A 26,273-nucleotide genomic window follows, 5' to 3' on the forward strand; every position below is an offset into this window, starting at 1 on the left:
GAATAAAAGGTCGGCGAGATAAAATCAAGAACAAATTTGCGCATTTTCAATTTTGTCTGGGGTATAAGGAACGATTCATCAAAGTCGATGTGTAGTGCAGTTTCGTGCGAGTACTAAGACTGATTATCGAAAAAATATCGGCAACATAATGCTGAATTTCGTTCTTTTTTTTTAAGGTATGAATATACAGGGTGAGTCTTGGACCCCTACAAATATTTTTACAGTAGATTCTTAAGGAAAAGAAACACTTTTTTCCTATACAATTTTTTTCTATTGTGCCCTGATAAAAAGATATAGCCATTTTAAGTTTTTCTAATGAGCTGTGCCACCCCTGGAAAAACAAAATAACATGAAGAATATCTGGCTAAATCTATGAGATTTCACATCTGTGGATCTTTTAAACAGAGTTGCATTCAGCCAAAGTACCCAATTTTCCGAATATCAGAGATATTTTTTATTTTTGAACATCAAATTACTTGAAAACGGCCCATTATACGAGAAAATATGAGGAATACTTTTTACAAAACGTTCAAATATTCATTAGATAGCGTCCAACTTAGTTTCAAGAGTTGGGTTCTTTGAATTTTTGGTATTTTTATGGTACGTAATGGTCATAATGAGAAAACTTGAAGACGTGGTTGATATCTTGAGTTCGAAAAAGGTTTATCGAATAAATAAAAAACTATATCCCAAAATTCATTTCATTCGATAAAACCGTTTGTTAGATAGAACTAAAAATAACATTTTTTTCATGGTTTTTCAACAACCTGTATCTTTTAAACCAAGCCGATTCGCCAAAAATGGTTTAGAAAAAAAGTGCTTCTTTTAACCTCAAGAATCTGCTGTTAAAATATTTTTGCGAGTCAAAGACGAGATTTCATGGTAGACTATGAAAAGGAACCAATAAACCAAATTTCTACATGAAGAAAAGATTCTGCATTGTATAAATACAGAGCAATAGACAATCCTCTTGAACGTGAGCATATGAAACAATTACACCAATGTTAGTGTCATAAACGTCCGTAATGCATTTTACGGCGTGCTATTGTTGCAATAGAGACATTCAAATTTCAATACGAGTCCGGAATGTCCTTCCAAAGAGCAAACAATGTGGCACTGAAATTATGATAGCTCAACTCATATTAACGGAAAATGGGTGGGTTTGCGACCGTTACACGTTGTTCTAATCAATCGCCTTGATCTTCGCAGGATCTATTCCAACAACTTTTCACGACCACTCCGAGAGGCTCAAACTCAAACGATCGCATAGATAGTCCTACTTCCAACAACGACATGTTTATAATCAATGTCGTGCTCTCGTAAATTAATATAATGAATATTCAAATGTGCAAGTTTGATTATTTTCCGGTTGAATCATCATTTTAAATTAAGTGTGACGCGAAATACGGTAAAGGAAAGAAAATTTGGTAACTGTTAAAATCAATTGGAAATTAGAATGAGATTCAATATGGTTTTGGAGGCTGAGAACCATTGAGGTAGTGGGGTGCAACTTAAGATGATTTTGAGTGGAAGTAAAAGTGCAGAAGAAGTGCAAAATACTCGCGAGCGTTGATAACAAAATTCTTTATTGCTCTCATCCCAAAAATCCAGAAATATGTCAGCACCAAATTCACTTTCAAGAAGCATCCCAGTTCAGGATGCTTTCGAAAGCTTCCATTCCATTAAATATGGCAAATCTAAATGTATCTTCAGTTATCTAACTCATTCTTTTGCCCATTTCTTTATAACTTTCACAGTTTTGGTTGAACATTCACTCTTAGTATTCGTAGTACAAAACCAGTTAACTTAACAATGGAAAAATGACTTCAGTCACTTCGGTGACATCAACCACAGCCTGAAAATGCCTTGCTGGATATACTGTGGTGTATGTGGAGGAGATTGATACAAAGCTATTTGTAGCATGTTCAATGAGATTGAGTTCTGGCGACCGAAAGGGCAGGTCAAACTCCGAAATAATATGAATTTCCAGAGCTTTCTCTCAAGATTCGAAAATTATCCATATCTCGAACAATACAGACCTCCATGTATGGTTTCAATTTGAGTGCTCAATGGCCCTGTTCAATCGAAGTCATGCGACTTTTTGAGATGATACAGACACCTCAGAAATTGAAATTTTCAAAAATCGATTCATTTCAGAAGATGATTGATGCTGTTTCCTTCTTCATCAGCCGAACCTCGTCCAACAGAAAGCATTAGCGTTAATGCAGCCTAACTTGGCGGTAAATTAGGGACCAAATCGGAATTACGATGAACGAGCTATGAAATTACCGGTATGGGCTCTCAAATCTATTGTAGAAGGACGATAATTGGAGAATTAAAAGGATTCACGTTATATTATGAAAGACAACTCGAGAACCTACCCAGCTTTGTTCCGAATGTTCAGAAACATTAGGTATAGTTGATTTTAGAATGACGGGAAATATGAGAATGGGGCCCAAGCAATTCGAGATATCCCAGGAATGGAATTTTTTTCTTTCCTTGTGTCTTATCCAGAGGCTTCTAAGAAAAAAATCAAAAATTGCTTTTCACAGCCACAGCTTCAAAATATGATCTTGAAATTCACGAAATTAATGTAATTTCTTCTGAAAGTTCGACCCACTATCAAGGAAGCATCCTGCTTCGAATTGAAATTGCCAATTTGACGTTTTCTTCTCACCAAATTATCCAGCACGCTGAGCTAGAATGCATCACCGCTCATCGCGATATGGTCAACGCTTCGTCCATTGGTGGTCCCTCGATTGATTTATGGCTTAAGTTATTCACAATTATCAGTCATAATTAACCTCACCAGTGTACTCTCGTACTGGATACTGCCAACGTTCTTATACCTTTTTTGTCGGGTTTTTACTAGGTGCCATACGGAGTGAGCAGATGATTTGATGCTCTCGATCTTGTTCACCGATGAAACAAACTCGTTCTGTTTCTTCTGCAACTCCATTTTGTCGAGTGTAGTTTTCACACACAAAAAAAGTCGCATTAGTGGACTGATATGACATGACCAAAGTTAGTTTTTCAGTAGGTACTTTGCTTATTATTGTATTTTATTCCAATTATACCTTAAGGATTTCGAAATCACTATTCAAACCAGTTATTCGAGAGAATGAAGAAAATAAAAAGAAATACATCACATTAGATAACAATAAGAATCACTCGAAAGATAAATTTAGAAGGCGTTTATCCTTTGACTTTCTATCTGATTGAAGCATTTTTTCTTTTGAGTAATTTGGTTTTTCAGTAAAAGTAAATGAACTTTTTATCTTTCGTAGAAATTTTATACCATTTTTGTCTTCACAACCAATGTTACCAATGTTCAATGTTGATTTTTTTTAATTGAACTTAATGGACGTCTTGTCTTGATGACACAGCAGCCTTTTCTTTCCATCTAAGTGTTTAAAAAAAAATCCCTCTCCACAGAATCTATGAGCAATGCAAAATGGCAATGTTTTCTGAATTAAGGATTGGCATTGATTCCTCTTAAGTGTTTCACACCATTTTTTCTTGTAGATCGAAAGTAAACAGGTAAAGAACGTCCTCAAAATCGTGCGATCTCGCATCAACTTGGCCTGGATCTGGTGCGACCGGAGGCATCCAGAAATCAAGGTGCATTAAGCTTCACAACGATCCGCCGTCAACGATTTATGAAATTGTATTCATAATGAGACTAAATATGACGGAAACGGTCAGTAGTTCTCTCGCAAAGCTCGGACAATCTCCTGATTTATTATCGGTGGATCTTTGAAAGGCTTACCGGTCTTCTCATCCATACCAGTACGCGATTTAATGTTAAGTACGTGAAATACGATTCGCGGTTACCTGGGAGACGAGCCTAAATACAGGGTGTCCCTATGAAAAGGAGACACCCCAGGTGATTCTCTTATTATATTGATAAGCGAAATGAAGTAGTTTGTCAAAAAAAAATAAAAATTTCTCCACTGATCGATACAATTTACTATATACAAAATAAACTTATTCATTGAGCAAATTTAAGACCATCAATATAATGATATTTTTCACGGGCTCTCCAAATACACTACGGGAAAACTATCAAACATACAGGGTACTTTCTATCTTCTTCAACAAAAAAATTTATCACATGGAACGTTTTTCTCGATAGTGAATAAACTCCATTCATGAAAGGACCCTTTCATCCGATTAATTGAATAAATTAATTGCTCGAATCGTCAGTACTCGAAGTAATAATGAAGGCATTATATAAATAATACTTCCCATTATGGCCGTTATGGGAATTGAAAGAGAACCCGTTAAAAAAATGGATACACGTGTTTCGATCACTTTTATTCATAATTCTCGTGAGATGGTACGATAAAACACCTCATTCTTTGCCGCACAGCAGCATACTCACGTCAAGATCAAGATACCGCTTTTCTATTAGAGCCTTCTGGCATTGACCAGGCGTTCATTGAAGGGAGAAGATGCGAACGATGACTTTCGGAATCTATTTTCACCACTCCTCAACACTTTTTGATTGATTGCGCGCCGTTTGTCTTTTTGGTCGGTTCTCCGGCGCTCGCAGTTGTGTCCGCTGGAATATTTCGAATGTAGGCAGTGAAGCGATATCGGTGATTGCGTTCGATTGTCGGGTTCTTGATTGAAAATTGGTATTCGTAGGGTTCTGTCACGATCGTCGGTCAGCGTTCGAATTTTCTCGGTATTCGTATTGTAATGAGAGTGCTTTCCAGGATTGTGGGAATAAATTGAAGAGGTCGCATTTTTGTCTGGGGCTTCGTGGAAGTTTCTATGATCCAAGGAAAAGACACTCATCGTCGGCTCCGTACATACCTTCATTTGGTTCGTGGAGTTTCGATACAATATCAGAGATTTGATACAAATAAGATACCGTAGTATAAAGAATTCATTAAGATTCACCCTAAGTTCGACTCCCATGAAAAACGATTAGAATTGACGGACCCTATTTGAATACTAAGGAGCTTCTGAGTATTATTCAGTAATTGAGCGCCATCTAGTCGGCAAGGAAAACAAACTCACTATAATGTCATTTGTCCCTGATTCAGTGCGAGACCCCTTCTCGTCCACAAGGTCAACTGAGGACCAATATTTTGCAGCGCATAGCAAGATGAAATGCAAACCGTTTATCGCTAGATCGGAAATTTTAAACTTACTTTGTAACGTTCTCAGTTTGTCCTATCTCTCACTTCCTTTGGAACTTAAGTGATTGACGAGATATACAGTCCCTGACCATATTATTAGACGCATTGATTCGATGCAAAATCTCAATATTGAATTATTAAATTGAATGTATATGTTACATAAACTTCATCTGTAAATGGTTTTCACATATAATATATCATATTCAATAAAAAATATTGATTTATTGATGATTAAACATAAAATTCTAATATTTTCCTGAGCCACCCTATTTAGCTATTTATTTATTTATTTAGCTTATGGCGTATACAAACATCCACAGTTAAATGCACAAACACAAGAAAATATAAAAATATTGTAAGAAAAAAAATACAGTGTACAGACAAAATTATGTGTAGCATCACAGCTCGATATCTAGTTGGTTAAGCCATTGGATGGACCGCGCTGTTGCATGCAAAAAGTCAGAAGTTGTGCCAGAAAATCTCCTACTCGGACATTCATAGGCAATGTGATGCATTGTTTGAGAAGCATTTAGCTATGAGAGCTTCATACTATCAATGCAGAATTGTTCGGTTTGCTGCATTCGAGGATAATGATTTCATATGTGGATTATCGAAATAACGTCCGAACCTGCAGAATGCAAGACGTGCACTGGAAGACATAGTACTGGTTCATACTTAAGTACTAATACTACAACATCAAAAATAAATGCCAAATAGAACAATTTAATGAGACTCGTAGATAAAACTGACATTCTGTGGAAATGAAATTCAAATATTCTGCTTTTTTCTCGGGCAATACCAGTAAATATAAAAAAAATCCTCAGTGCGTCTAATAAACTGGCCAGGGACTGTAGTCATTTTAAGTTTTCATAATGAGCTGTGCCACACCTGGAAAAACGTTTGAAGAACTCTACAGGGTGAGTTTCGACGCATACAAATATTTCAAATGTAGATTCTTGAGGTGAAAAGAAACACTTTTTTTCGATTTGGCCCTGATAAAAAGATATGCCAGTTTGAGTTTCCATAATAAGCTATGCCACCCCTGGGAAAACAAAATTATCTTCAGAATATCTAGGTAAATCTGTAACACTACACATCTGTGGATCTTTTGAACATAGTTGTGGTCAACTCAATTTTTCCAATTTCACAGTCACTTTTTAATTTTTGAACATCAAATTACTTGAAAACGCCGCATTATATGAGAAAATATAAAGAATACTTTTATTTTACAAAACGTACAAGTATTCATTAGATAGCCTCCAATTTAGTTTCAAGAGTTGAATTCTTTACATTTTTGGTATTTTTATGGTACGTGATGGTCATAATGACGAAACTTGAAGACGTGGTTGATATCTTGTGTTAAAAAAAGATTCATCGAATAAATGAAAAACTATATTGCGAAATACATATCATTCGATACAACCGTTCGTGAGATAGAACTAAAAACAAGTTTTTTAATGTTTTTTTTAGCAGTCTGTATCTTTTAAACCGAGCCGATTCGGAGAAAATGGTAGAGAAAAAAAGTGTTTCTTTTGACCTCAAGAATCCACTGTTGAAATATTTGTACGAACCTGTATGATACTTAGTTCACCGAATGGCATGGAGAAAGTGAGTTTCTGTTTGCTCTCCTGTTATAAGTAGCTCATTTCTAAGGTTAAAATGGTACCTAATGCTTGGGAAAAAGCCGTTTATCGAAAAAAACCTATTTCCTATATTCCCCGACTAAGTCGCGTAAAAATTCGATCCGAAATAGACTAGTCGCAGTCAGTCATCCGGTACCTACCGGTACTCGAAACGGATGAATCGGATCGGGAGTTATTGACTGGAGGCAAAAACGCAGTATTAAATAAATCGCAGACGGTATCTCCGTGACGGCCAACCGGGCCAGTCGACCAATTGAAGATGAAATTCGAATCGCAGCAGCAGAGCTCGTTTGATATTCAACCCTTTCGGATCGATAGGCGTGTGCTTTACATGCACCTCATTTCGAGGCAACTTTCGATGGGTATCTCTCTCCGAGAAAACAGGACTGGTTGAAATCTCCGCAAGTAACACCCATTCATTGTACTGTCAATCTTTCGGACGACATTCCTTGCTAAAGACGTGGCCGTACGAAAAAACCGAGTGATATGTGAAAACTTTGACATGGTCTGTTTTTATCGTCGCCCGAATCTAGAGAATATGTGGGTTTAATTTTGATTTCGCCTGGTTTAAACGCATCCTCGGGGTTTTAGCTCGTTAGCGATCCGCCACAGATCCGATCCTTTTTATTCGAGGATATTTTCTGAGGTTTAGACTGTTTACGAGTAGAGTCATTCGGGGTAACTGAGCGCAGTGGGTAAGTGTGCGCAGTGCGTATATCTCGACTATGCAATGTATGAAAGAGGGGTTCATTTGGGTGAAGCAAGGGCGCAGAATCGCCATATTAGTTTTTCATAGGAGTGCGCCGTGCCACGTTTCGCTAACTTTTTATTTGCAATCAATCAAATTCACTAGTTTTCTTGTTAATTTTTAGCATTTCTGCACATTCTACCAGGTTCAAGTTCCGAGTCCCTCAGTGTTGAACAATATTTTATTCGATCATGGGCATATCAATCTAAATATATAATAAAAAATTTTAGGTTATCTTAGCTGCTCAACTCTATAAGAACGTCAATTCAAATTTTGGCTTACTGGGGAAAGTGTGCGCGGGTAAGTGTGCGCATAGATTCATTATATGGGCATTAGTTCAGTGAGGAATAAATTATGACATTGTTGATTTTATTGGTTAAGACTCGATCAATATTGTCCTATTTGTTCAGAAAAATATGAAGAGCCACCAACAGGGAAATGTATCAAGTGTTGTGTTCACCAAGAATTGTGGCACGAACAATAATGCACTGCTTGTAAAAATGCGCTTCTGTATTGACAATAAACAGCATTTCTCTAATATTGTAACATTTTGATGACATTATTTTGTAATTTGTTTTGATTGTGTGGTTCACTAAGCACTGCGTTCACTTACCCCGTTAGGGTGCGCACACTTACCCGCAATACGGGGCATGTGAACGCACTCCGACTTTCTCTATTAAATTCTTTTTTGCGGAAAGAAAACGTTTTTGTTTGTTTGCTTTTTGATGTTTTTTTATAGATTAGGAAATTCTCTATCTTATGAATATGTTTCAATTTTCCTAGCTTCAACATTGAAACAGGGTATGGCTTGAAAGGCAAAAGTGCGCACAGTTGCCCCGAATGACTCTACGTACAATAAAAATACCAAAAATTCAAAGAATCCAACTCTTGAAACTAAAATGGACACTATCTAACAAATATCTGAACGTTTTTTTGATGGATTCATTAAGTGTCATGAGGACCATATTTTGTGTGTATGAAAAACGCAAATATACGCCTCTCCAGGTGGTATATACAGCAAAAATTAAAGTTTCCTCTCGAATAACTACTTTAATTTTTGTGCAGTTTATTTATTCGGTCTCATAATGACCTTTTATGGCGAGTGGCCTGGAAATCCTACACTCGATATAGATCATACTCTGAGCGATCTCCCCATTATCTTCGCCTCTCATTAGCTTCGATCTTACCATCTTTGAGATCCTCTGGAGGGAGTGTCGGTACAGTAGCTCCCCCGGGGGAACATATGCCGATGCACTTTTATCCGGAATCTGCCGACTGATGAGAGCTGGTTAAACACATCCCGCCCGAGGCCATTTCTACGATTCCACGGCGTGTCACACTTTTACCCCGATCGACCTGAATTAACCACACGATGGTGATTTTTATCGGACAGAGATTATCAGTTATTTTTTCCACGCCGGGTAACTTGTAATTTGAGGAATTACGAGAGGACTTCTGGATTGAATTTCCGGCCCATTCAATCCACAATAAGGAAAAGTTTGACAGGCCCGGATCTAGGGGGGGGCAAGCGGGGCGCTTGCCCCGGGCGCCAGCTCAAGGGGGCGCCAAAATCAACCAGAGGTTAAAATTTTTTTACTTTTGATTTTCTCGCAAAAAATTAATTTCCTAGTTCTAAAATGGAAAGTGTAGAATGGAAACATGATATATCATCACTATGCCTAAAATCAATGAGGGATCAATTAACTGCATATTATTCAGTCATCTACGAATGACCGCCACACTTGGGTGAAATAGGTTGAAAGATATGATATGTTCACACTGCGTCGCAAGCAGTAATTTCTTTGCCTGCCGACTCATCGCCTTCTCATCTGGAAGTAAGGGCCAAAATTTCCGATTTTCTATAGACAATAACTTGAAAACTAATCCTTTCAGCATAATTCTGGTTGCATATTCGTAATCTATGCCTTAGTAAAAACACCAATTTTGGTGGAAATCGGTAAGATTGAAATTTTTTCAAATTTTCCATAGATGTACCGAGTTTTTCACCATAATATGAGCCCCCCTTTAACTTTGTTACTAAGAGAGGTACAAAAAAATGTCTTATACAAAAGTTTCACGAAATTGAGTGTTTTAAAATTTTGTCACAAAATGAAATATATACAGAGTTGGCGATTTTTTGAAAAATATTTTTGGTCTCCGATCAAAACCGACTTCATTCCGTACACTAATTCGAGGGCGTAGAACACGAATATGCAAACAGATATTTAAAAAAAAAATCATTTTTCAAGTTATGGTCGATGGAAAATCGGAAATTTTGGACCTTCGCGGAAAAATTCATAAAATCTGAACTGTTCGTGATAGATGAATGAAGTGTGGATTTTTATATTTGCAAAGAACCAATTCAGCACCAAAAAAACAGCATATGACTAGTGCCTTTTTTCTAGCTGCTACAGCTCCTCAAAGTTGACCAATATTTCCGAAATTTTGCACTAAAAGTGATTTATTTCTCAAAATACAGATCCTCCAAAAATCTAATTGCATATTCGTGATCTTCGACCTTGAATTAATATGTAAAATGATCCGGGTCGACATATATAGCTAAAAAAATAAATTTTTGTTCGGAATAATTTCGTTCATGAAGCGCGGGTAAAAACGATAGACGAGGGCGGGTTGCAAACGACATTTTTGTAAATACAAACTTTTTTATTTTTCGAACGATGACAACCCGAGTCATTTTTTTTACTAATTCGAGGTCGTAGATTACGAATATGCAATTTTTGGGAGTATTTTGGGAAAAGAATAACTTTTAAAGGAATAATGAGAAGAAATATCTTCTGATGGAACAATGGGAAAAAAATAAGAGTGATTTTTTTCCGAAAGTACTCATCTTAGGAAAAATCGAATTGCATAATCTATACGACCTCGAACTAGTGAAAAAAATAACTCGGGTTGAAAGCGATGACGAATATGCAATTAGATTTTTCCTACGAACCTTAGAAGGGGGGGGGGGGGGGGCGCCATCATGAATTTTTGCCCCGGTCAGAAAAAATCGTAGATCCGGGCCTGGTTTGAACGTGATTCGTTCTGTTGATTTGTTGCCTGATTTTATTCCGAACAGAACCAAAGTACCAATGAAAACCTTCTTACATCAAAACGCCATTCAGTCAGCAATTCATATTCGGCTTACAACGAACAATAACTCATTAGAAGTGTGAAGTGTGAGGTCAAAAACGTAAACCAGAGTTACGCAATGATTTAAAGAAAAAAGATGTACACCGAAATTTTCAATATCGAAAAATTGGAGTATCGAGCCATCATCAAGTACCTGTATTCAAAAGGGTTAAGAGGTAAGCATATTTACGAAGATATGCTTAATAACCTTGGTGATCAACGTCCTTCGTATGCGACCGTGAAAAATTGGACTGCAAGCTTCAAAAGAGGTAAATTTTAAATTGAAGATGATCGGGAAGGCCAGTTTCTGTGTCAGTCCTCAAAAATATCGATGCAGTTCATGACATGATTTTATCAGACCGTCGAATTGGGCTCAAACTGAAGCACTGAATATTTCATATAGTTCACGTCAATTTGGACATGAGAAAAATTGCTGCAAAATGGATCCCCAAATGTTTGAATGCTGACCAAAAGCGTGCAAGGGTAGAAGCATCACGTTCGATCTGTGCTCGATTTGAAAGCGTTGTAGACTTCTTGAACCGAGTTGCTACTATGAATGAGACTTGGGTACATTTCTACGATCCAGAAACAAAGCAACAATCGATGGAATGGCGACACTCTGGTTCCCCAAGACCTAAGAAGTTTCGTGTCCAAAAATCTGCTGGAAAAGTTCTTGCTTTGGTTTTTTGGAATTGTCATGGAGTAATCATGATTGATTTTTTGGATAAGGGTAGAACAATAACCGGAGATCCCTATTCGACATTACTGACCACCCTAGGGGAAATAATTAAAGAGAAAAGACGCGGAAAGCTATCCAAAGGTGTTTTGTTTTGGCAGGACAACGCCCCTGCACACAAATCTCATGTTGCCATGCAAAAAATTCGTGATTTAGATTTTGAATTACTAGAACACCCCTCTTATTCACCAGATTTGGCTCCATCCGACTATCATTTCTGTCCTCAACTGAAAAAAATGTTTAAAAGATCGTAAATTTTCTTGCAACGAGGAGGTAATAAAAGCTGTAGAGGTCTGGTTTGCAGAACAAGAAGAAACAGTTTTTTTGAAAGGTCTATAGACGTTGCAGGTTCGCTGTAATAAATGTATCCAATTAAGAGGAGAATATGTTGAGTAATAAAATATTTTGACATTGAAATTCTGTTTAGTTCTATTGGAGGCTAAGAGTTTTTCAATATATCCTCGTATACGGCGAAATAGACCGATTCAATCCCCTTCTGGACAGTTCCGTAACAATCCACGAAGCCGATGTTCCCACGGAGGATATGCCATGGCACATAGAACCCAATAGATCTTCATTTGAGGCAGCCACTCACTCCGTGCTAGGCCCAGCGTAAGACTCGGATAATACATATCTTTATGCTAAGTATCTCTCCTCGATCTGGCACGAACTCCACGTAAAAACACTCGAATTTGAAATGCAAAGTGGCAACAGTGTCAGGCTTAGCGCAAAATCGTAAAACATTGACCGCGAGACGCAGGAACGGATCGGAGGAGGCTTGGCGGAGGTGCTCGCCGGATTTTGATTGATGGATGAATCTGCTAAGTTCCAGAATGCGTTATCTCAGAGCGACTAACATTTTTTCGACTTTCGAGAAAGTCTCCTCTGATAAAAACAACCTATTCATGAATAATTCTCATCATACCTACCAGGATTAACTTCTAATCGAAGAAATGTAGTTTGGCACTTGATTTTTGACTTATTCAAGCGTAATCGAAATTGAATAGAGGTACACTGTACACAAGAGAAAGCCTCAAACCTAAATTCATCCCAGATTCAGCAAAATGAAGTAGGTATACAATTCGAAAACATCGAAATTATAACATACATAGATGAAAATTCTTATTCTGTCCTTGGTTAGTTGAGAATAAAATGTAGTCAATAAAAGGTTGAAAAAGTATAATAACTTTGTTCTGAGCCTATTCTGAATCAGTTAACCATGATTTAGAATCGATTCTAATGATCCCCACAACGTGGCATCAGGGACCGAGGGTTCAGTTATCAAGCTCATGCGCTTTGTCGATCGATAACAGATATCTGGCAAATCATCCACCAATCTATCTCGGTAATTCACGTCCGTCCCAATGCGCAGAAGTCCTATGATTCCAATTGATATTGAATTATCTCGGTGCATTGGTGAAAATTCCAAATTCCCAATGTTTCAGAATGGCACCACGAAAATAGGCCTCGCACCTACTTAGAAATGGTGAAACAAAATCTGATCTTGCGTCCCGATATTCAGGAAGTCCCTTCATGCCAGACCTGGCTCTAAGCCACTAGCTACCGTGTTAGTTGTTACCAAGAGCCAGTGTTTTATCTCCAACAATCGCACATTCTTGCATTATCTACATCGTTTATGCTTGTGGCTAGATTGAAAAAGTCGCAAGGCTGCTGGCCTAGTCGAGTGTAACGAAAAATACGACAGATTCACAATGGAGATCACGAAAAGGAAACGAGAAAATATGAAATGACGTCGTGCCTGAGCGATCGTGAAAATTCCTACTCTCCGAAAAATGGTGCAATAAATCTGCTGCGTCCTTCAGAACAGTTATCACTAAGCTCTCAGATCTACTTCGTCATGCCTTTTTAGGCACTTGTCCTAACAGAAAATTCAATCCAAGAAATGTAGATTTTCAGGAAGGCACTGCGATTGAAAGGGGGGAACGCAATGAAATAAAGTGTCCATCCCAGCCTCGGAAATTATTATTTTCAAGATCGAACCGACTCTCGGTGCGGCAATTTTCATCCGTCAAATCGGTTAAAAGAGGTTTGCGGTCAATATTTTAGCGACTTCTCTCCGCGATCGCGATCATTTCTGGTCCGTATTCTTGTTGCGGAAGCCCACAAATTGCCTTATTCTCATTTGCATATGCCAATTACCGATGACATTTATTGCACAATATCGTTTTTTATGCAATACTTGTCCCGGGTGTCATAAAGTCTATCGTTTTTTCGCTATTTGTTTGTTTTATGTCCAGTGAAGGGGGATATTTATTAGTTAATCAACACTTGGGACTTATAATAACTTGTTTTCGTTGCGCATTATTTATCTGTTTCATTTCTTTCCTTTCTTGGATATGTTCAACTTGTATTTTTGTATTTTTAATAGTGTTTCAATACTCCATTCACTTTTTGGAGATGAAAATTTGACACATTCTACACCGTATAATACGAAAATGTGAGGTTATGACGCTTCTCAAGACATTTTTGGGTTTCGAATCAGCGCTATGTTTTACGTTCTACATAGAGATATTAGTAATTATGTATTTCTCACGATGTGAATTCAATTCAGAAAAAAAATGAATACGCAAATATGTGATGAACAAAATTAACACATATCGATTGAAATTCAATCTGGGAGGACTCTGCATCTTCCGAAATTAGGGTTTTCACTCCCAGTTTCCCAAAATAAATTAAAAAACTAAAATAATCGATTTGCTCCTGCAGTGCTAATTTCTTGCACTGATTCATCAGGAGCAAATCAGAGAATCAGAGAAAAAATGTTGCCCGACAATGAACGAAAAATGGAACTTTATAGAGAAACTTCGTAAAGTTTCGGGTCTTTATCAGACTCCTTCATCAGACGAATTCTTGAAAATCTTATAAAATTGTAGTTTGTCAATTGACAAATCGATTATTTCAATTTTTCAATCCCAAAGACTGGGAGTGAAAATACTAAACAATTTCAGAAGAAACAAAATAAACGTTCAGACAAATTGATTGAAGGCATTGCTTATCTTATCTGCTTATCTACTTATTGGCATGGAAAGTACAAGAGATCATCAGAGTTTAAATATTCATTTTTGCTGTGGAGAAAAATTAAATTATTCAGTTGCTTGAGAAGAGTTAATGCTGGATATTCTGTTCGTCTGAAAGTTGAAGACGTTTCGACATCAGCTATTGATTCTAGTCGACAATTCATTGGAAAATATCAACCCGAAGATGAAATGCATCTGATGCATTTTTGGATTTATATCTAATAAAGACAATCTGGATTTTTCTGAGGACTTCGAGAGAATCGTTCAAATTTTTTATTCTCGAAATCGGTAGCAGATACGACAAAGATACAGGAGACCATAAAGTTAAGTAATACAACGAAGCCTCTTTTCAATTTTTTCAAATTAACAGTGGCTCACAAAAAAGGGGACAGTGTTACAGAAAAAATATCACCCTGTAAATTTGCTATACAAATTGGTTTGTCACATGGTGTAAACTATCAATTATAATATTTATGCCAAATTTCAGTTCAATATCTTATGAATAACTTTAAAGACCCTGTATCTGACGAACGAATCGTCTTCGGTCTCATGTTTATGAGACTTTTCTTTCTTAAAATTACCCAAGGGACCTCCTCTCTCCGTTTGTACCTCCAATTTAGGAATACCCTGTATTGTCGGTTTCGAAAGATCAGGGTTACACTAAGAATGTCCGGGTCTCAATTTTAAATAGCACTCTTTATTGTCTCTTTGACGAGAACTTTCAGCGTTTTTTCAGCGGTAAAAAAAAGGTGTACTGTCGTTTTGAGGCCCGTTTTCACCAATCCCCCTTACAATGAGTACTTAACTAAGCGTAGTTTAAAGCTAATGGACGCTTAATTTTATTGTCAGTTGCACGACTGCGGCTTAACAGAATCTTAAGTAAGGGGCCCTTAAGTTTTCATATCTAGTGATATTTCAGTTTTTTATTTTGGTGCAACTTCATTCTAGTCCAATAAAGCCTTTTCATTGGTTGGCCGGTTGCCGATGATCGTTGTCATTTCATTAACCTAACTTTATTGTCCTGTCAGTCAGTGTCAAGTAAACTATTATATTATTATCAAATAGTGACAACTTTTTGTTGCTGAAGTAGCATTATGATTGATAATGAAATGGATTGTCAAATAAAAGGTACTTGACGTTATTAGAAAAACCACAGCAGCAAAAAAGGTCATTACAGGAGCGCTTAAATTTAAGGCTAGCTTCAGCCATTTAAATGTCACTTTACAGTTGGTGCAACGTAATTAAAGTTAAGGGTTCATTTTAAGGGACACTTACGTCCAGTTTCATAATCAAATTTGAAGTCACTTTAAGCTTAAAGCTTCCTTTACTGTCATTTTTAGTAGGGTTAAAGGAAGCTTTAAAGTTAAAGCGGCTTTAGGTTTGATTATGAAACCGGCCGTTAACACTAAGTGCGTTTGGTGCAAACGGGTCTAAAAAACAAGATTATTTCATGGCAAACCGACTGTTTTTATAAAGTTGAGGGCAGCCTTACCCTTCTCTGATTCATCAAAGAAGGCGCCATTATCTATCAGCGAAAAATCCTCTGCGACCAATCGGTCTCCAGCCAATTTCCGCAGTGGGGACGGGCCTTAAAGATAGCGCCTATTCCGACGGCCATCGTCGTTCCCAAAAACCGCCGAAGCGGATCGCGCCCCGTCAGTTCTCGTTCGACGGTTCCATAACTTTGTCGGATGCAAATGAGAACGGCCAATATTTTGGCATCGGAATCACCTAAAACCGACATCGGGCCCATCCGACGGGAGGTTTGGGAGAATCATGCTGCACTCGGCGGGGCGCAGCAATATCGCATTAAGGATCGCATGCGTTCCGCCATTATCAATAAATATCGGCATTAAAACGCCATTGCGGTAATGGGGTCTCGCTGTTCGAAATTACCCACGGACGACGTTGCGAGCATCGTTTTCATTCATAATTGAACTAGAATTAAAATGAAGTCCTCACTGAGTGATACACACTGACCGATGTGTGTTACTTTTGTTCGTCGCTTGTATGAAGCGCGGGGCGCATTTATACAGGGAGAGTCTTTGACTGGTACGATTATTTCAACAGTAGATTCTTGAGGTCAAAAGAAACACTTTTTTCCTTTACCTTTTTTTTCGAATCGGCTCGGTTTAAAAGATACAGGCTGTTAAAAAAACATAAAAAAATGATATTTTTAGTTCTACCTCACAAACGGTTTTATCGAATGGAATGAATTTTTGAGTAGGTATAGTTTTTCATTCATTAGATGAATCTTCTTCGATCACAAGATACCACCCATGTCTTCCAGTTTTCTCATTAGGACCATTACGTACCATAAAAATACCAAAAATTCAAAGACCCCAACTCTTAAATTTGAGTTGGACGATATCCAATGAATATTTGAACATTTTGTGAAATTGAAGCAATTTTCATATTTTCTCGTATAATGCGCCGTTTTCGAGTAATTTGATGTTCAAAAATGAAAAATATCTGTGATATTCGGAAAATTGGGTGATTTAGCTGAATGTAACTCTGTTTAAAAGATCCACAGATGTGTAGTATCACAGATTTCGCTAGTTATCCTGAAGGGAAGGTTTCTCCAGGGGTGGCATAGCTCATTATGAAAACTTAAAATGGCTTTATCTTTTTATCAGGGCCGAATTGGGAAAATGGTATATCAAAAAAGTGTTTTTTCTGACCTTAAGAATCTACTGTTGAAATATTCGTTCGAGCCAAAGACTCACATTGTGTACAAGGTGATTAATTGTTAAATGGTCCGAGGACAACATCTAAGGGGTGGTGCGGAAATGTATGCATTGTGCATGTAATTCAAAATACGAATGCCAACGGTTTTAAATTGAATCAAAAAGGGTGGCTACAAGTGTAGATTGCAGCGACATGGTGTTGACAGTTCGAAGTAAAAAGTTAATGCAGTCATTGTCATTTTTGAAGGAAATTTTGAGATTTTCGTCAGATAAATCCTTTTTTTTTCAGTTTATAGTTGTTTTTTCTCAATTTTGAAGATTGGTTATCGAAACTAGATTCAGGTTTATTGTTACTTATTATCAATTTTAGGTCATTAAATGTCATGAAGTATCAGTAGGTATTTATGGGAAAAATTCCAACTGTTTTCCAAATCAGCTGACACAAGAGACCAATATTTTTTGAATCCGAACTTCTTGGCTATTTACAAGATCATAATAGAAGGAAATTGATTATATGAGAGCCACAACTATGATATCTTGTCATCTCCGTTATAAACAAAATGCCTAAATTTGTATCATTGATGCTAAGAAAACTTGTCCAAGTTGAACTGGGAATCAGAGATCATTTTCTGAATGAATTTTGTGTGAATATTATCGAAATTCATATGTATATCAACTTACTGGGTTGAAAAAGTCCTCTCTGAGGAAAACAGATTTGTTTTTTGTGTAAATCCTTTCATTTTGAGGTTATATATTCAGGTTAGTCAATTTACCTTCTGTACTTCGTAACTTATTTGAAATGTACCATTCTATAAGGACGAGATACATATGCCCTTAAACATTGACTAAATGTTCATTTTATCGTGGAAAATAGGAAATACTGACATCTTCACAAGAAAGTCGTAATCGAAGATTTGCTCAAAAGATGCAAATTATTAAAACTTCACTATGCTTTCCCCCATTGTAACGAGATAGATGAAGATATTTTCAACAGATCAAGATATATTCTTCATAAAAACTCTTATTGAAACACCAAAATATTCTCCGTTCCTCGATGTAAACAAACAAAAGTGTATTAACTTTTTAGTTACAAAAATTGACATTAGGAGGCTCGTGATAACACGGAAAAGTGACACGCTTTTGATGGGAAAATATCTATTATGCGTATGATTGATTCGAAGGAAGCTCTTCCATAAATTCCCGTGAAAAACTCTGCGCGAAGGATGCAGGGAAGAAGCTGCGGAATCGTCAGAAGTAGAAGCCCGATGGTCGCCCAATGAGGTTTTGGTTTTCGCCTTTTTGGATGTTCAATTAATTAAATCAGACCCGCAAGTCCTTAATACCATTAATTAAGAAATTTAAATTGGATCTCGGCAGCATCCCGAATGGGTTCACGACCTCCTCCTCTCTCCGCCAATATTACTATCTCCTTAATTAAAACTTGAGCAGAAATCACAATTATTATCTGCTTCATGTCAGGGAAGTAATTACACGTTTGCTGACTTTTATTCCCTCCGATCTTTCGGTGCGATCCTGCCTCTGATGAATGAGGGGGACCATCGCGAAAATCTATTCTTTCTGATCATTCCCCAGGTGTTGTTTAAGAAGCATTTCACTTTTGTGACACAAAAAATTAAATGGAATCAGTAAAATTAATAAATACCGAATGAAATTAAATTTTTTTTGAAATTCAGATTTGACAAGATTGATTTAGTATTGAAATCGCATGCGGAAGTTCCAGGATCAAAATATATAGGCTGGTTCGAAAGTTATGGGTAATTGAAGAAATTGATAAAATTAATGAAACTCTCTGTATCTTGATTGAAAAGAGAGATAGACCCTCCAAACATAGGTTATTCTGAGACACCCTTGGAGACACCTCCGTGTCATCTATCTATCCTTAGTTTTCGCCCATTCATCAATGACTCACCTTGTATAACAAATGTTTAAAATTTCAAGCGTCCCTCGATTTCGAATTCTCGAAATTTGCGTCATCCTGCGCTATTGTGAGTTGAAAAAATAAGTCGTTAAATTGAATATTTTCCGCTACAATCCCGATGTCTAGGTCGAAATTAAAAATTGTTGACTATACCGTCATAAACATCCAGATCGCTCTATATCATTATTTTCGCTATAAGCAGGCAATAATTACACGTTCAGCAAGAAAGAGAGGAGACCTAATACATGCTCGGTTGTGAGAAAAATCGACTGAACACCGTAATAAAGTCGGATTAATTTTCACTATCTAATTACTTATTGAGTTTTTAATCACATGAAAAATTTTTAACGAGGTCTCGCTCAGATAAAATCTAAATTGAGTGGAATACGAGCGGTAAATATTGAGGAACTGCAACTTCCCCTAGTTTAAACTGGTCGAAAAACTTAATGATGTTTTCAATACCAGATGGATGATCTCATCCGCACAAAATACTATCCAAAATGTTGGAAATAGCCTGGTGGATCTTGAGGTTTCTCTCTTAACCCAGAGTTTGGGTCTCCCCAGTTTTCATTGGAGTCTCTTTCAGGCTTCCATTCGGGCTTATGACTAGAAAACTGAAGGATATGGTACTATGATGAATAACACATAAGATCGTCAATATATCCACGAAATATTGGGCCATCAATCTACATCGAATCGACCTATCAAAACACACGCTAGATGGACGGAAATGATCAGTTCTTCTCCACCTTGAGCTGACCATGCCTCCATTCATCGCTAGATGAAAGGACACCTAGTCATTAAAGTCCTAAACGAGCTTCCAGCTTAACTGCGGTCCTAACTAGGCGTTTTCAATAGGCGCGGTTGGAATTCTTCCGATCAAATTCGCTGATAATGGCGTATGTAGTATACGGAGATACTCATCACTCGGTGTAGGTACAATGGAGATCATTCGGGCGATAATAACAGCATCGGTGAATATTGGTTTTTAACTAACTTTTCGTCTATTTGCCGGCTGATATATTGTTCCGAATACAGACGGACGTGTTTATTAGTTGTGAATCTTGTCCCAGGGATTTTAACTGTTGGTTTTTTGGTTGAAGATACGTTTGGAATGGAACTGTGGAAAAAATTATAATTTCACCGCTGAAATTTCCGTATAAATACCAAAGATACACTGCGCAAAAAACTAACGCACATTATGGAAATCTCGAATTTATTCTACAACTGAAGGTGTTCTCAATGATAATTATTTTTATCAGAATTATGCATGCATATGTTATCCAATTTCAACTGTTTTCTTCAATACAGATGTTTTTTCCCAGCAGGAATAAAAAAAGATGATATTATCAGATTTTGAATGTATTGGCTCCATTCTAAAATCAGTTGTTCTCGACCAATTCTAGTGGTCAATAGTTTTTCTTTCGTTTGATTTTCTAGACTCGATCGCTATGCAACGCGAAACACGCAATTTGACCCAAGAGGAATGTGCCCAAGCGGTAGTTTTGCGAGAAGAAGGTTGGACATACACAAGAATTGCAGAAAGGTTTGGAGTTTCCCATACAAGTGTGTCCAGAATGTTGCAGCGATTCAGGAGACAGGTATAAATGTCCGAAGACCAGGACAGGGTAGACCAGGGGTAACAACTGCCATTCAAGAACGTTACTCGAGAGTTTCTTCGTTGAGACAACGGTTTGCAACCGCTCGCCTCCTTCAAATTCAGCTTGAGCAAACTCATGAGGTGCGAATTAGCACTTAGACAATAAGAAATCGCCTCAGAGAATATGATTTAAGGCCTCGTGTCGTGGCAAGAGGCCCAGCTCTTACCCCAGCCCATCGAAGGGCGCGTTTGGATTTTGCGAGAGAGCATATCCATTGGGAAGAGGCCGATTGGGAAAGAGTTCTCTTCACAGATGAGTCTAGATTCTGCCTCTACCATTGTGATCGACGTTCCCTTGTATACAGACGTCCACATGAAAGATATGCTCAGTGCAATTTCCTGAATACTACTGGTTTCGGGGGAGGATCGATTATGGTATGGGGTGCAATATCTTTAACTGCTCGCACAGACCTAGTGGTCGTTGATAATGGAGCTATGAATGCTGATAAGTATATAAGGAACATTCTTGAAGAGCACATAGTGCCATTTGCCCCATACATTGGTGAAAATTTCATTTTTATGGACGATAATGCCAGACCCCATCGTGCGCGCATCGTTCAGGAGTACCTTGAAGAGGTTGAAGTCTTTCGTATGGAATGGCCAACAAGAAGTCCAGATCTCAATCCGATTGGGCAGGTTTGGTACAACCTCAATAGAAGGCTGAGAAGTTCAGAAAATCATCCAGCTACTCTTATTGACTTAGGAATCCAACTCTGAGAAATCTGGGAAGGATTAGATCAGAACATTTTAAGATCACTCATTTTGAGTATGAACCGTCGTTGCCGAGCTGTAATTAACGCAAGGGGTGGAAATACCAAGTATTAAATCACTAATCAGCATTTCAGTATTTTGAAAATTGTTCATTTCTCTTCTTTCACAAAAGATTCGGTGAAATTCTGAATTTTTCTTCCATTTGATGTGTCTTGTTTCGTTCAAAACCTTCCCGAGAGAACATAAAAAATAAGTTATTAAGTCAATGTAGAGTTAACTTTCATTAAAATTGAGATTTTCAGAATGTGCGTTAATTTTTTGCGCAGTGTAGTTCAGCGTGTAACTTTTTACTTCACCATAACTTTTTCATTTTCGAAAATAACTGAAAGATAAAAACTGTCTGCAGACACTTTTTTACTGGGAATACGACACACTTTTCTTTCTTTTGTACTAAGGGTGCCAAAACCAAGCAATTTGGGATACCCTTTATACAGGATGATACACCGCGATGGTCTATTAGACCATCAAATACTTGATGAGTTTTTGCTGAAAATTTGCTTGTGGGGATTTTCGCAAATTCTCAGCACAAACTTATGATAATTTCTCCGTAAATGTCCAATAAGCCATAGCAGTGCATCACCCTGTATGTGGATTATCGAAAAATTCTCCCATTCGTAAAATCATCCACCACAAATTCGAATTGTGCTTTCTACAAGGGGAATTCTAGCGACGGAACATCATCTGTCCACAAATCCGCCAGTGACGTACGTTGATTGTTTTATTTGCATATCGCGGACGGGATCGATGGCAGGTCGTTAATTTTCTACCGCGATAAATAACGTCGAATGCACTGAAAAAATGGTCGTTTGGACAGTGGATCTCGAGGTGATAATCTCGGTGCCAAAAGATTAATTTCCGCCGACACTGAGTCACCAATATGTCTCCGCCGACTCATGAATATTTATCCGAGGCCGTATTTTATACGGCCAGATGTAAATCTGTCCATTTTTCGAATCGACAGAACGATCATCGGCCAATTCGGAAACCCAAAGTCAGATTTCTACCATTTCTACCATTTTATCGTATACCAAACGACGTGGAAAACACTACACCCAGTATAAATGAGTTTATCAGGAAGAATTTTCAGGAATATATTTTTTCAAGTCTATGTCCCAAAAATAATTTCAAGTTTCTGGCTTTACTATTCTTCATTTCACTCTTGATCATTCTAGAACGAAGAGATATGATACAAAAATGAAGGAAACTGAATAATCCAGTAGAGTTTTTTGGATTGGACACTCCAAACAGGCGATACGCACCCTGGTGACGATTTTTTTAAATAATAAGTCGATACACTTTTGTTTGTTTATACCGAGAAACAAAGAATATTTTGGCGTTTCAATAAGGGTTTTCATGAAAAATACCTATATCTTAATCTGTTGAAAATATCTTCATCTATCTCGTGACAATGGGGAAAGCTTAGTGAAGTTTTCATAATTTGCATCCTTTAAGCAAATCTTCGATTACAATTTGCTTGTCAGTTTTTCCACGATGAAATGAACGTTTAGTCAATGTTTAAGGACATAATGTATCTCGTCTATATAGCATAATGAAGTTTTTGTACATTTCAGATTAGTTACGAAGAATATAGAAGATGGATTAACTATATAACCTAAAAATGAAAAGATTTACACAAACAACAAATCTGTTTCCCCCAGAGAGGACTTTTTCCACCTAATAAGTTGGTATACATATGAATTTCGATAGCATTCACACAAAATTCATTTAGAAAATCCAGTTCAACTTGGACAAGTTTTCCTAGCCTCAGTGATACAATTTTAGCCATTGTATGTAATGAAGAAGGCAAGATATCATACTTGTGGCTCTCCTTATAATCAATTTTCTTCTATTATGATCGTGTAAAGAGCCAAGAAGTTCGGATTCAAAGAATATTGCTCTCTTTTATCAGCTGATTCAAAATATAGTCGGAATTTTTCTCATAAATACTAATACTTCATGACATTTTATGACCTAAAACTCATAATAACACGGGTCAACACCAAATTTGACTTTGACTGCAAAGCATAAAATTTCGATAGTTTAGATCCTAATTAGACGAAAAAAAAAATATATGGCATGAAAATGTTTGCTTCTGTGTTTAGGAGACTGATTCAAAGATATCATTTACAATAACTACAAGCAACATGTAGAGCCCATGGCTTGTCTTGATTCCAAACAGGAATGTCAAAATATGCTTCATAGGCTTCAGAGAGAACGTGAAATGTCTTTAATTCGTATTTCACGTCACGAATTATAATAAATTGACCACATATAAAACAAAATGCATCAGCATCGTATTTACACTTTCTTGACGACATTTGAAGTTTGTCTGGGCTTGTAAACAACACCTTATCGTTGTTTATGACTCGAGTGCCCACTAGGGACACTTTGTAAGGGTAAACACACCACTCTCATCGCGCGGTTTTTGAATTATTAAAAATTATTAAAAAAAATGAAGAATGAGTATTAATACTACAACTATCACAAAAGCAAACTTTATACCAAAAAAAGGTATTTTCTTTTCGTTTTTGTGCATAATTAACCGGAAAATCCTAGTATAAACTTTGTCCTAGGACAAAGAACGAAAAATTTTTTGTAGAGTCGTGTAATCAACACACTTGTATACAGTTTCAACAACCTATCTTCACAATTGAAAAAAAACATCTATAAACTGAGAAAAAAGGATTTATTTGACGAAAATCTCAAAATCCCCCTTCAAAAATGACAATGACAGCATTTTTCAGTTCGAACTGTCATCACCATGTCGCTGCAATCTACATTTGAATTCCCAACTTGGATATCACAATCGATTCGTCGATTCGATCACAAATTCTCCTTCGGTCCGAATACGCCTCTGGCTATCGGCAACCACCTCGAAAAATGATCGATCGAAAATGGGATGACATCTTCGGATGTCATCCATTATGCGGGCAGGACATGCGTCCATGTCCGACTGGAAATCTGTCCGTTCGATAAAACCATCCATTTTGGTAATGAATTTGGTTTCGGTGAATTTCTTCTCGAAAATAAGGGGGCCCGCAGGCATTACCCTTTCAGATTCGAACTCGTAATAAGTTATGGTGCCGATTCTTATTTCGGAAACGGGCGTGTTGGCGCGTCCACCTCGATGTAGATTGGGGGAATGTGAAGAATGAAGGTTATACGTAAACCGGACATTTCTTAATGCTGTACATCTCGGGGGTATACACGAATTTATTGTGCTTTGAAATGCAGAATGAGAACACAAAGAAAATCTCAATCGACTTTACGATCGCGTCCAGATGTTGTCGAAGACAACATACAGGGTGAGTCTTTGACTCGTACAAATATTTTAACTGTAGATTCTGGAAGAAAAAAGAAACACACTTTTCCTTTAGCATTTTTTCCGAATAGGCTCGGTTTAAAAGATAGAGGATGTTGAAAAACTATAAAAAATGATATTTTCAGTTCTATCTCACATAGGGTTTTATCGAATGAAATGAATTTCGTAATATAGTTTTCCATTCATTTGATGAATCTTTATCGAACACAAGAAATCACCCACGTCTTCCAGTTTTTTCATTTTGACCATTGCGTACCACAAAAGTAAAAAAATTTAATGGACCCAACTCTTGAAACTAAGTTAGACTCTATCTAATGAATATTTGAACGTTTTGTGAAAGAAAAGTATTCCTCATATTTACTCGTATAATGCGCCGTTTTCAAGTAATTTTTTTTTCGAGTAATTTGATGTTAAAAAATTAAAAAGTATCTGGGAAATTTGAAAAATGGGATACCTTGGCTGAATCCAACTCTGTTCAAGATCCATAGATGTGAAGTGTCACAGCTTGTTAGTCTGAAGGTAATTTTGTTTCTCCAGGGGTTGCATAGCTCATTATGAAAACTTAAAATAGCTATATCTTTTTATCAGGGCCGAATCCGTAAAAAAAGTATAGGAAAAGAATGTTTCTTTTGACTTCAAGAATCTACTGTTGAAATATTTTTATGAGTCAGAGTCTCACCCTTCATCAATAAAGGGTTGATTCTTGTTTGATACAGCTTCCTCAAAAGCCATATTGTTTTTCCTAGAAACCAGAAAACCGACAGAAACAAACTATGGTGGTTTTCATTCATCCTTGAAGAAACATATCTTTTTCACGTCTTAAAACTTAAAAGAACTCGTTCAATCAGTTTTTATTCAACAATGAAAATCGTCAGTTATCAGTATCAGTAACTAATGAAATTATTGCCGATGATAAACGCTGAAAATCTTTTCTATTTACAGAGTTTACTATTTTTTACATAGGTAAAGACATTATGAACTGAATGAAAACCTACCCTATTCATTCAAATACCTAATTTGATACAGAACCATGTTTTCAACTCATTTCAATCTGATGTAACCTCATCCTGAGCTTACTTCGAAATTTATAAACGTGACGGAGATTACAATATCCTGTCTCTTAAATGAAGTAATTGCTTTTTTCTACCCGTGTCTGGATAGGAAATCGATAACTATCATTAATTAGTGGCCATTAAGACAACTCTCCAATGGCCATTTCTTCCATTCAATATATCATAAAATCCTGGACTATCCACATGGATATTTGTTCATTGTAAATGAACGACACTTTGAAATTAACCGATAATCTTCGTTATTATGAATTGATTCGAATGAATGTCATGCTGGAATCTTATTTATTATCAGAATAATCGTAATGACAGTCATTTCCATATTATTGGTATGTTTTTCGGCATTTCATCCAAAATATTGACCGGTTACAAACAAT

The 26,273-nt window shown here is 37.0% G+C and overlaps 1 protein-coding gene across 1 annotated transcript in view; it reads right to left on the reverse strand.

Annotated features, from left to right (window-relative positions):
• Positions 1-26,273, reverse strand: part of LOC123309167 (protein dachsous) — a 283,358-nt gene that overhangs the window by 35,074 nt on the left and 222,011 nt on the right. The gene's annotated exons all lie outside the window — the stretch shown is intronic.

The sequence above is a fragment of the Coccinella septempunctata genome, chromosome 3 (genome assembly GCF_907165205.1).
Source record: "Coccinella septempunctata chromosome 3, icCocSept1.1, whole genome shotgun sequence".
In the NCBI taxonomy this organism is placed as follows: Eukaryota; Metazoa; Arthropoda; class Insecta; order Coleoptera; family Coccinellidae; genus Coccinella; species Coccinella septempunctata.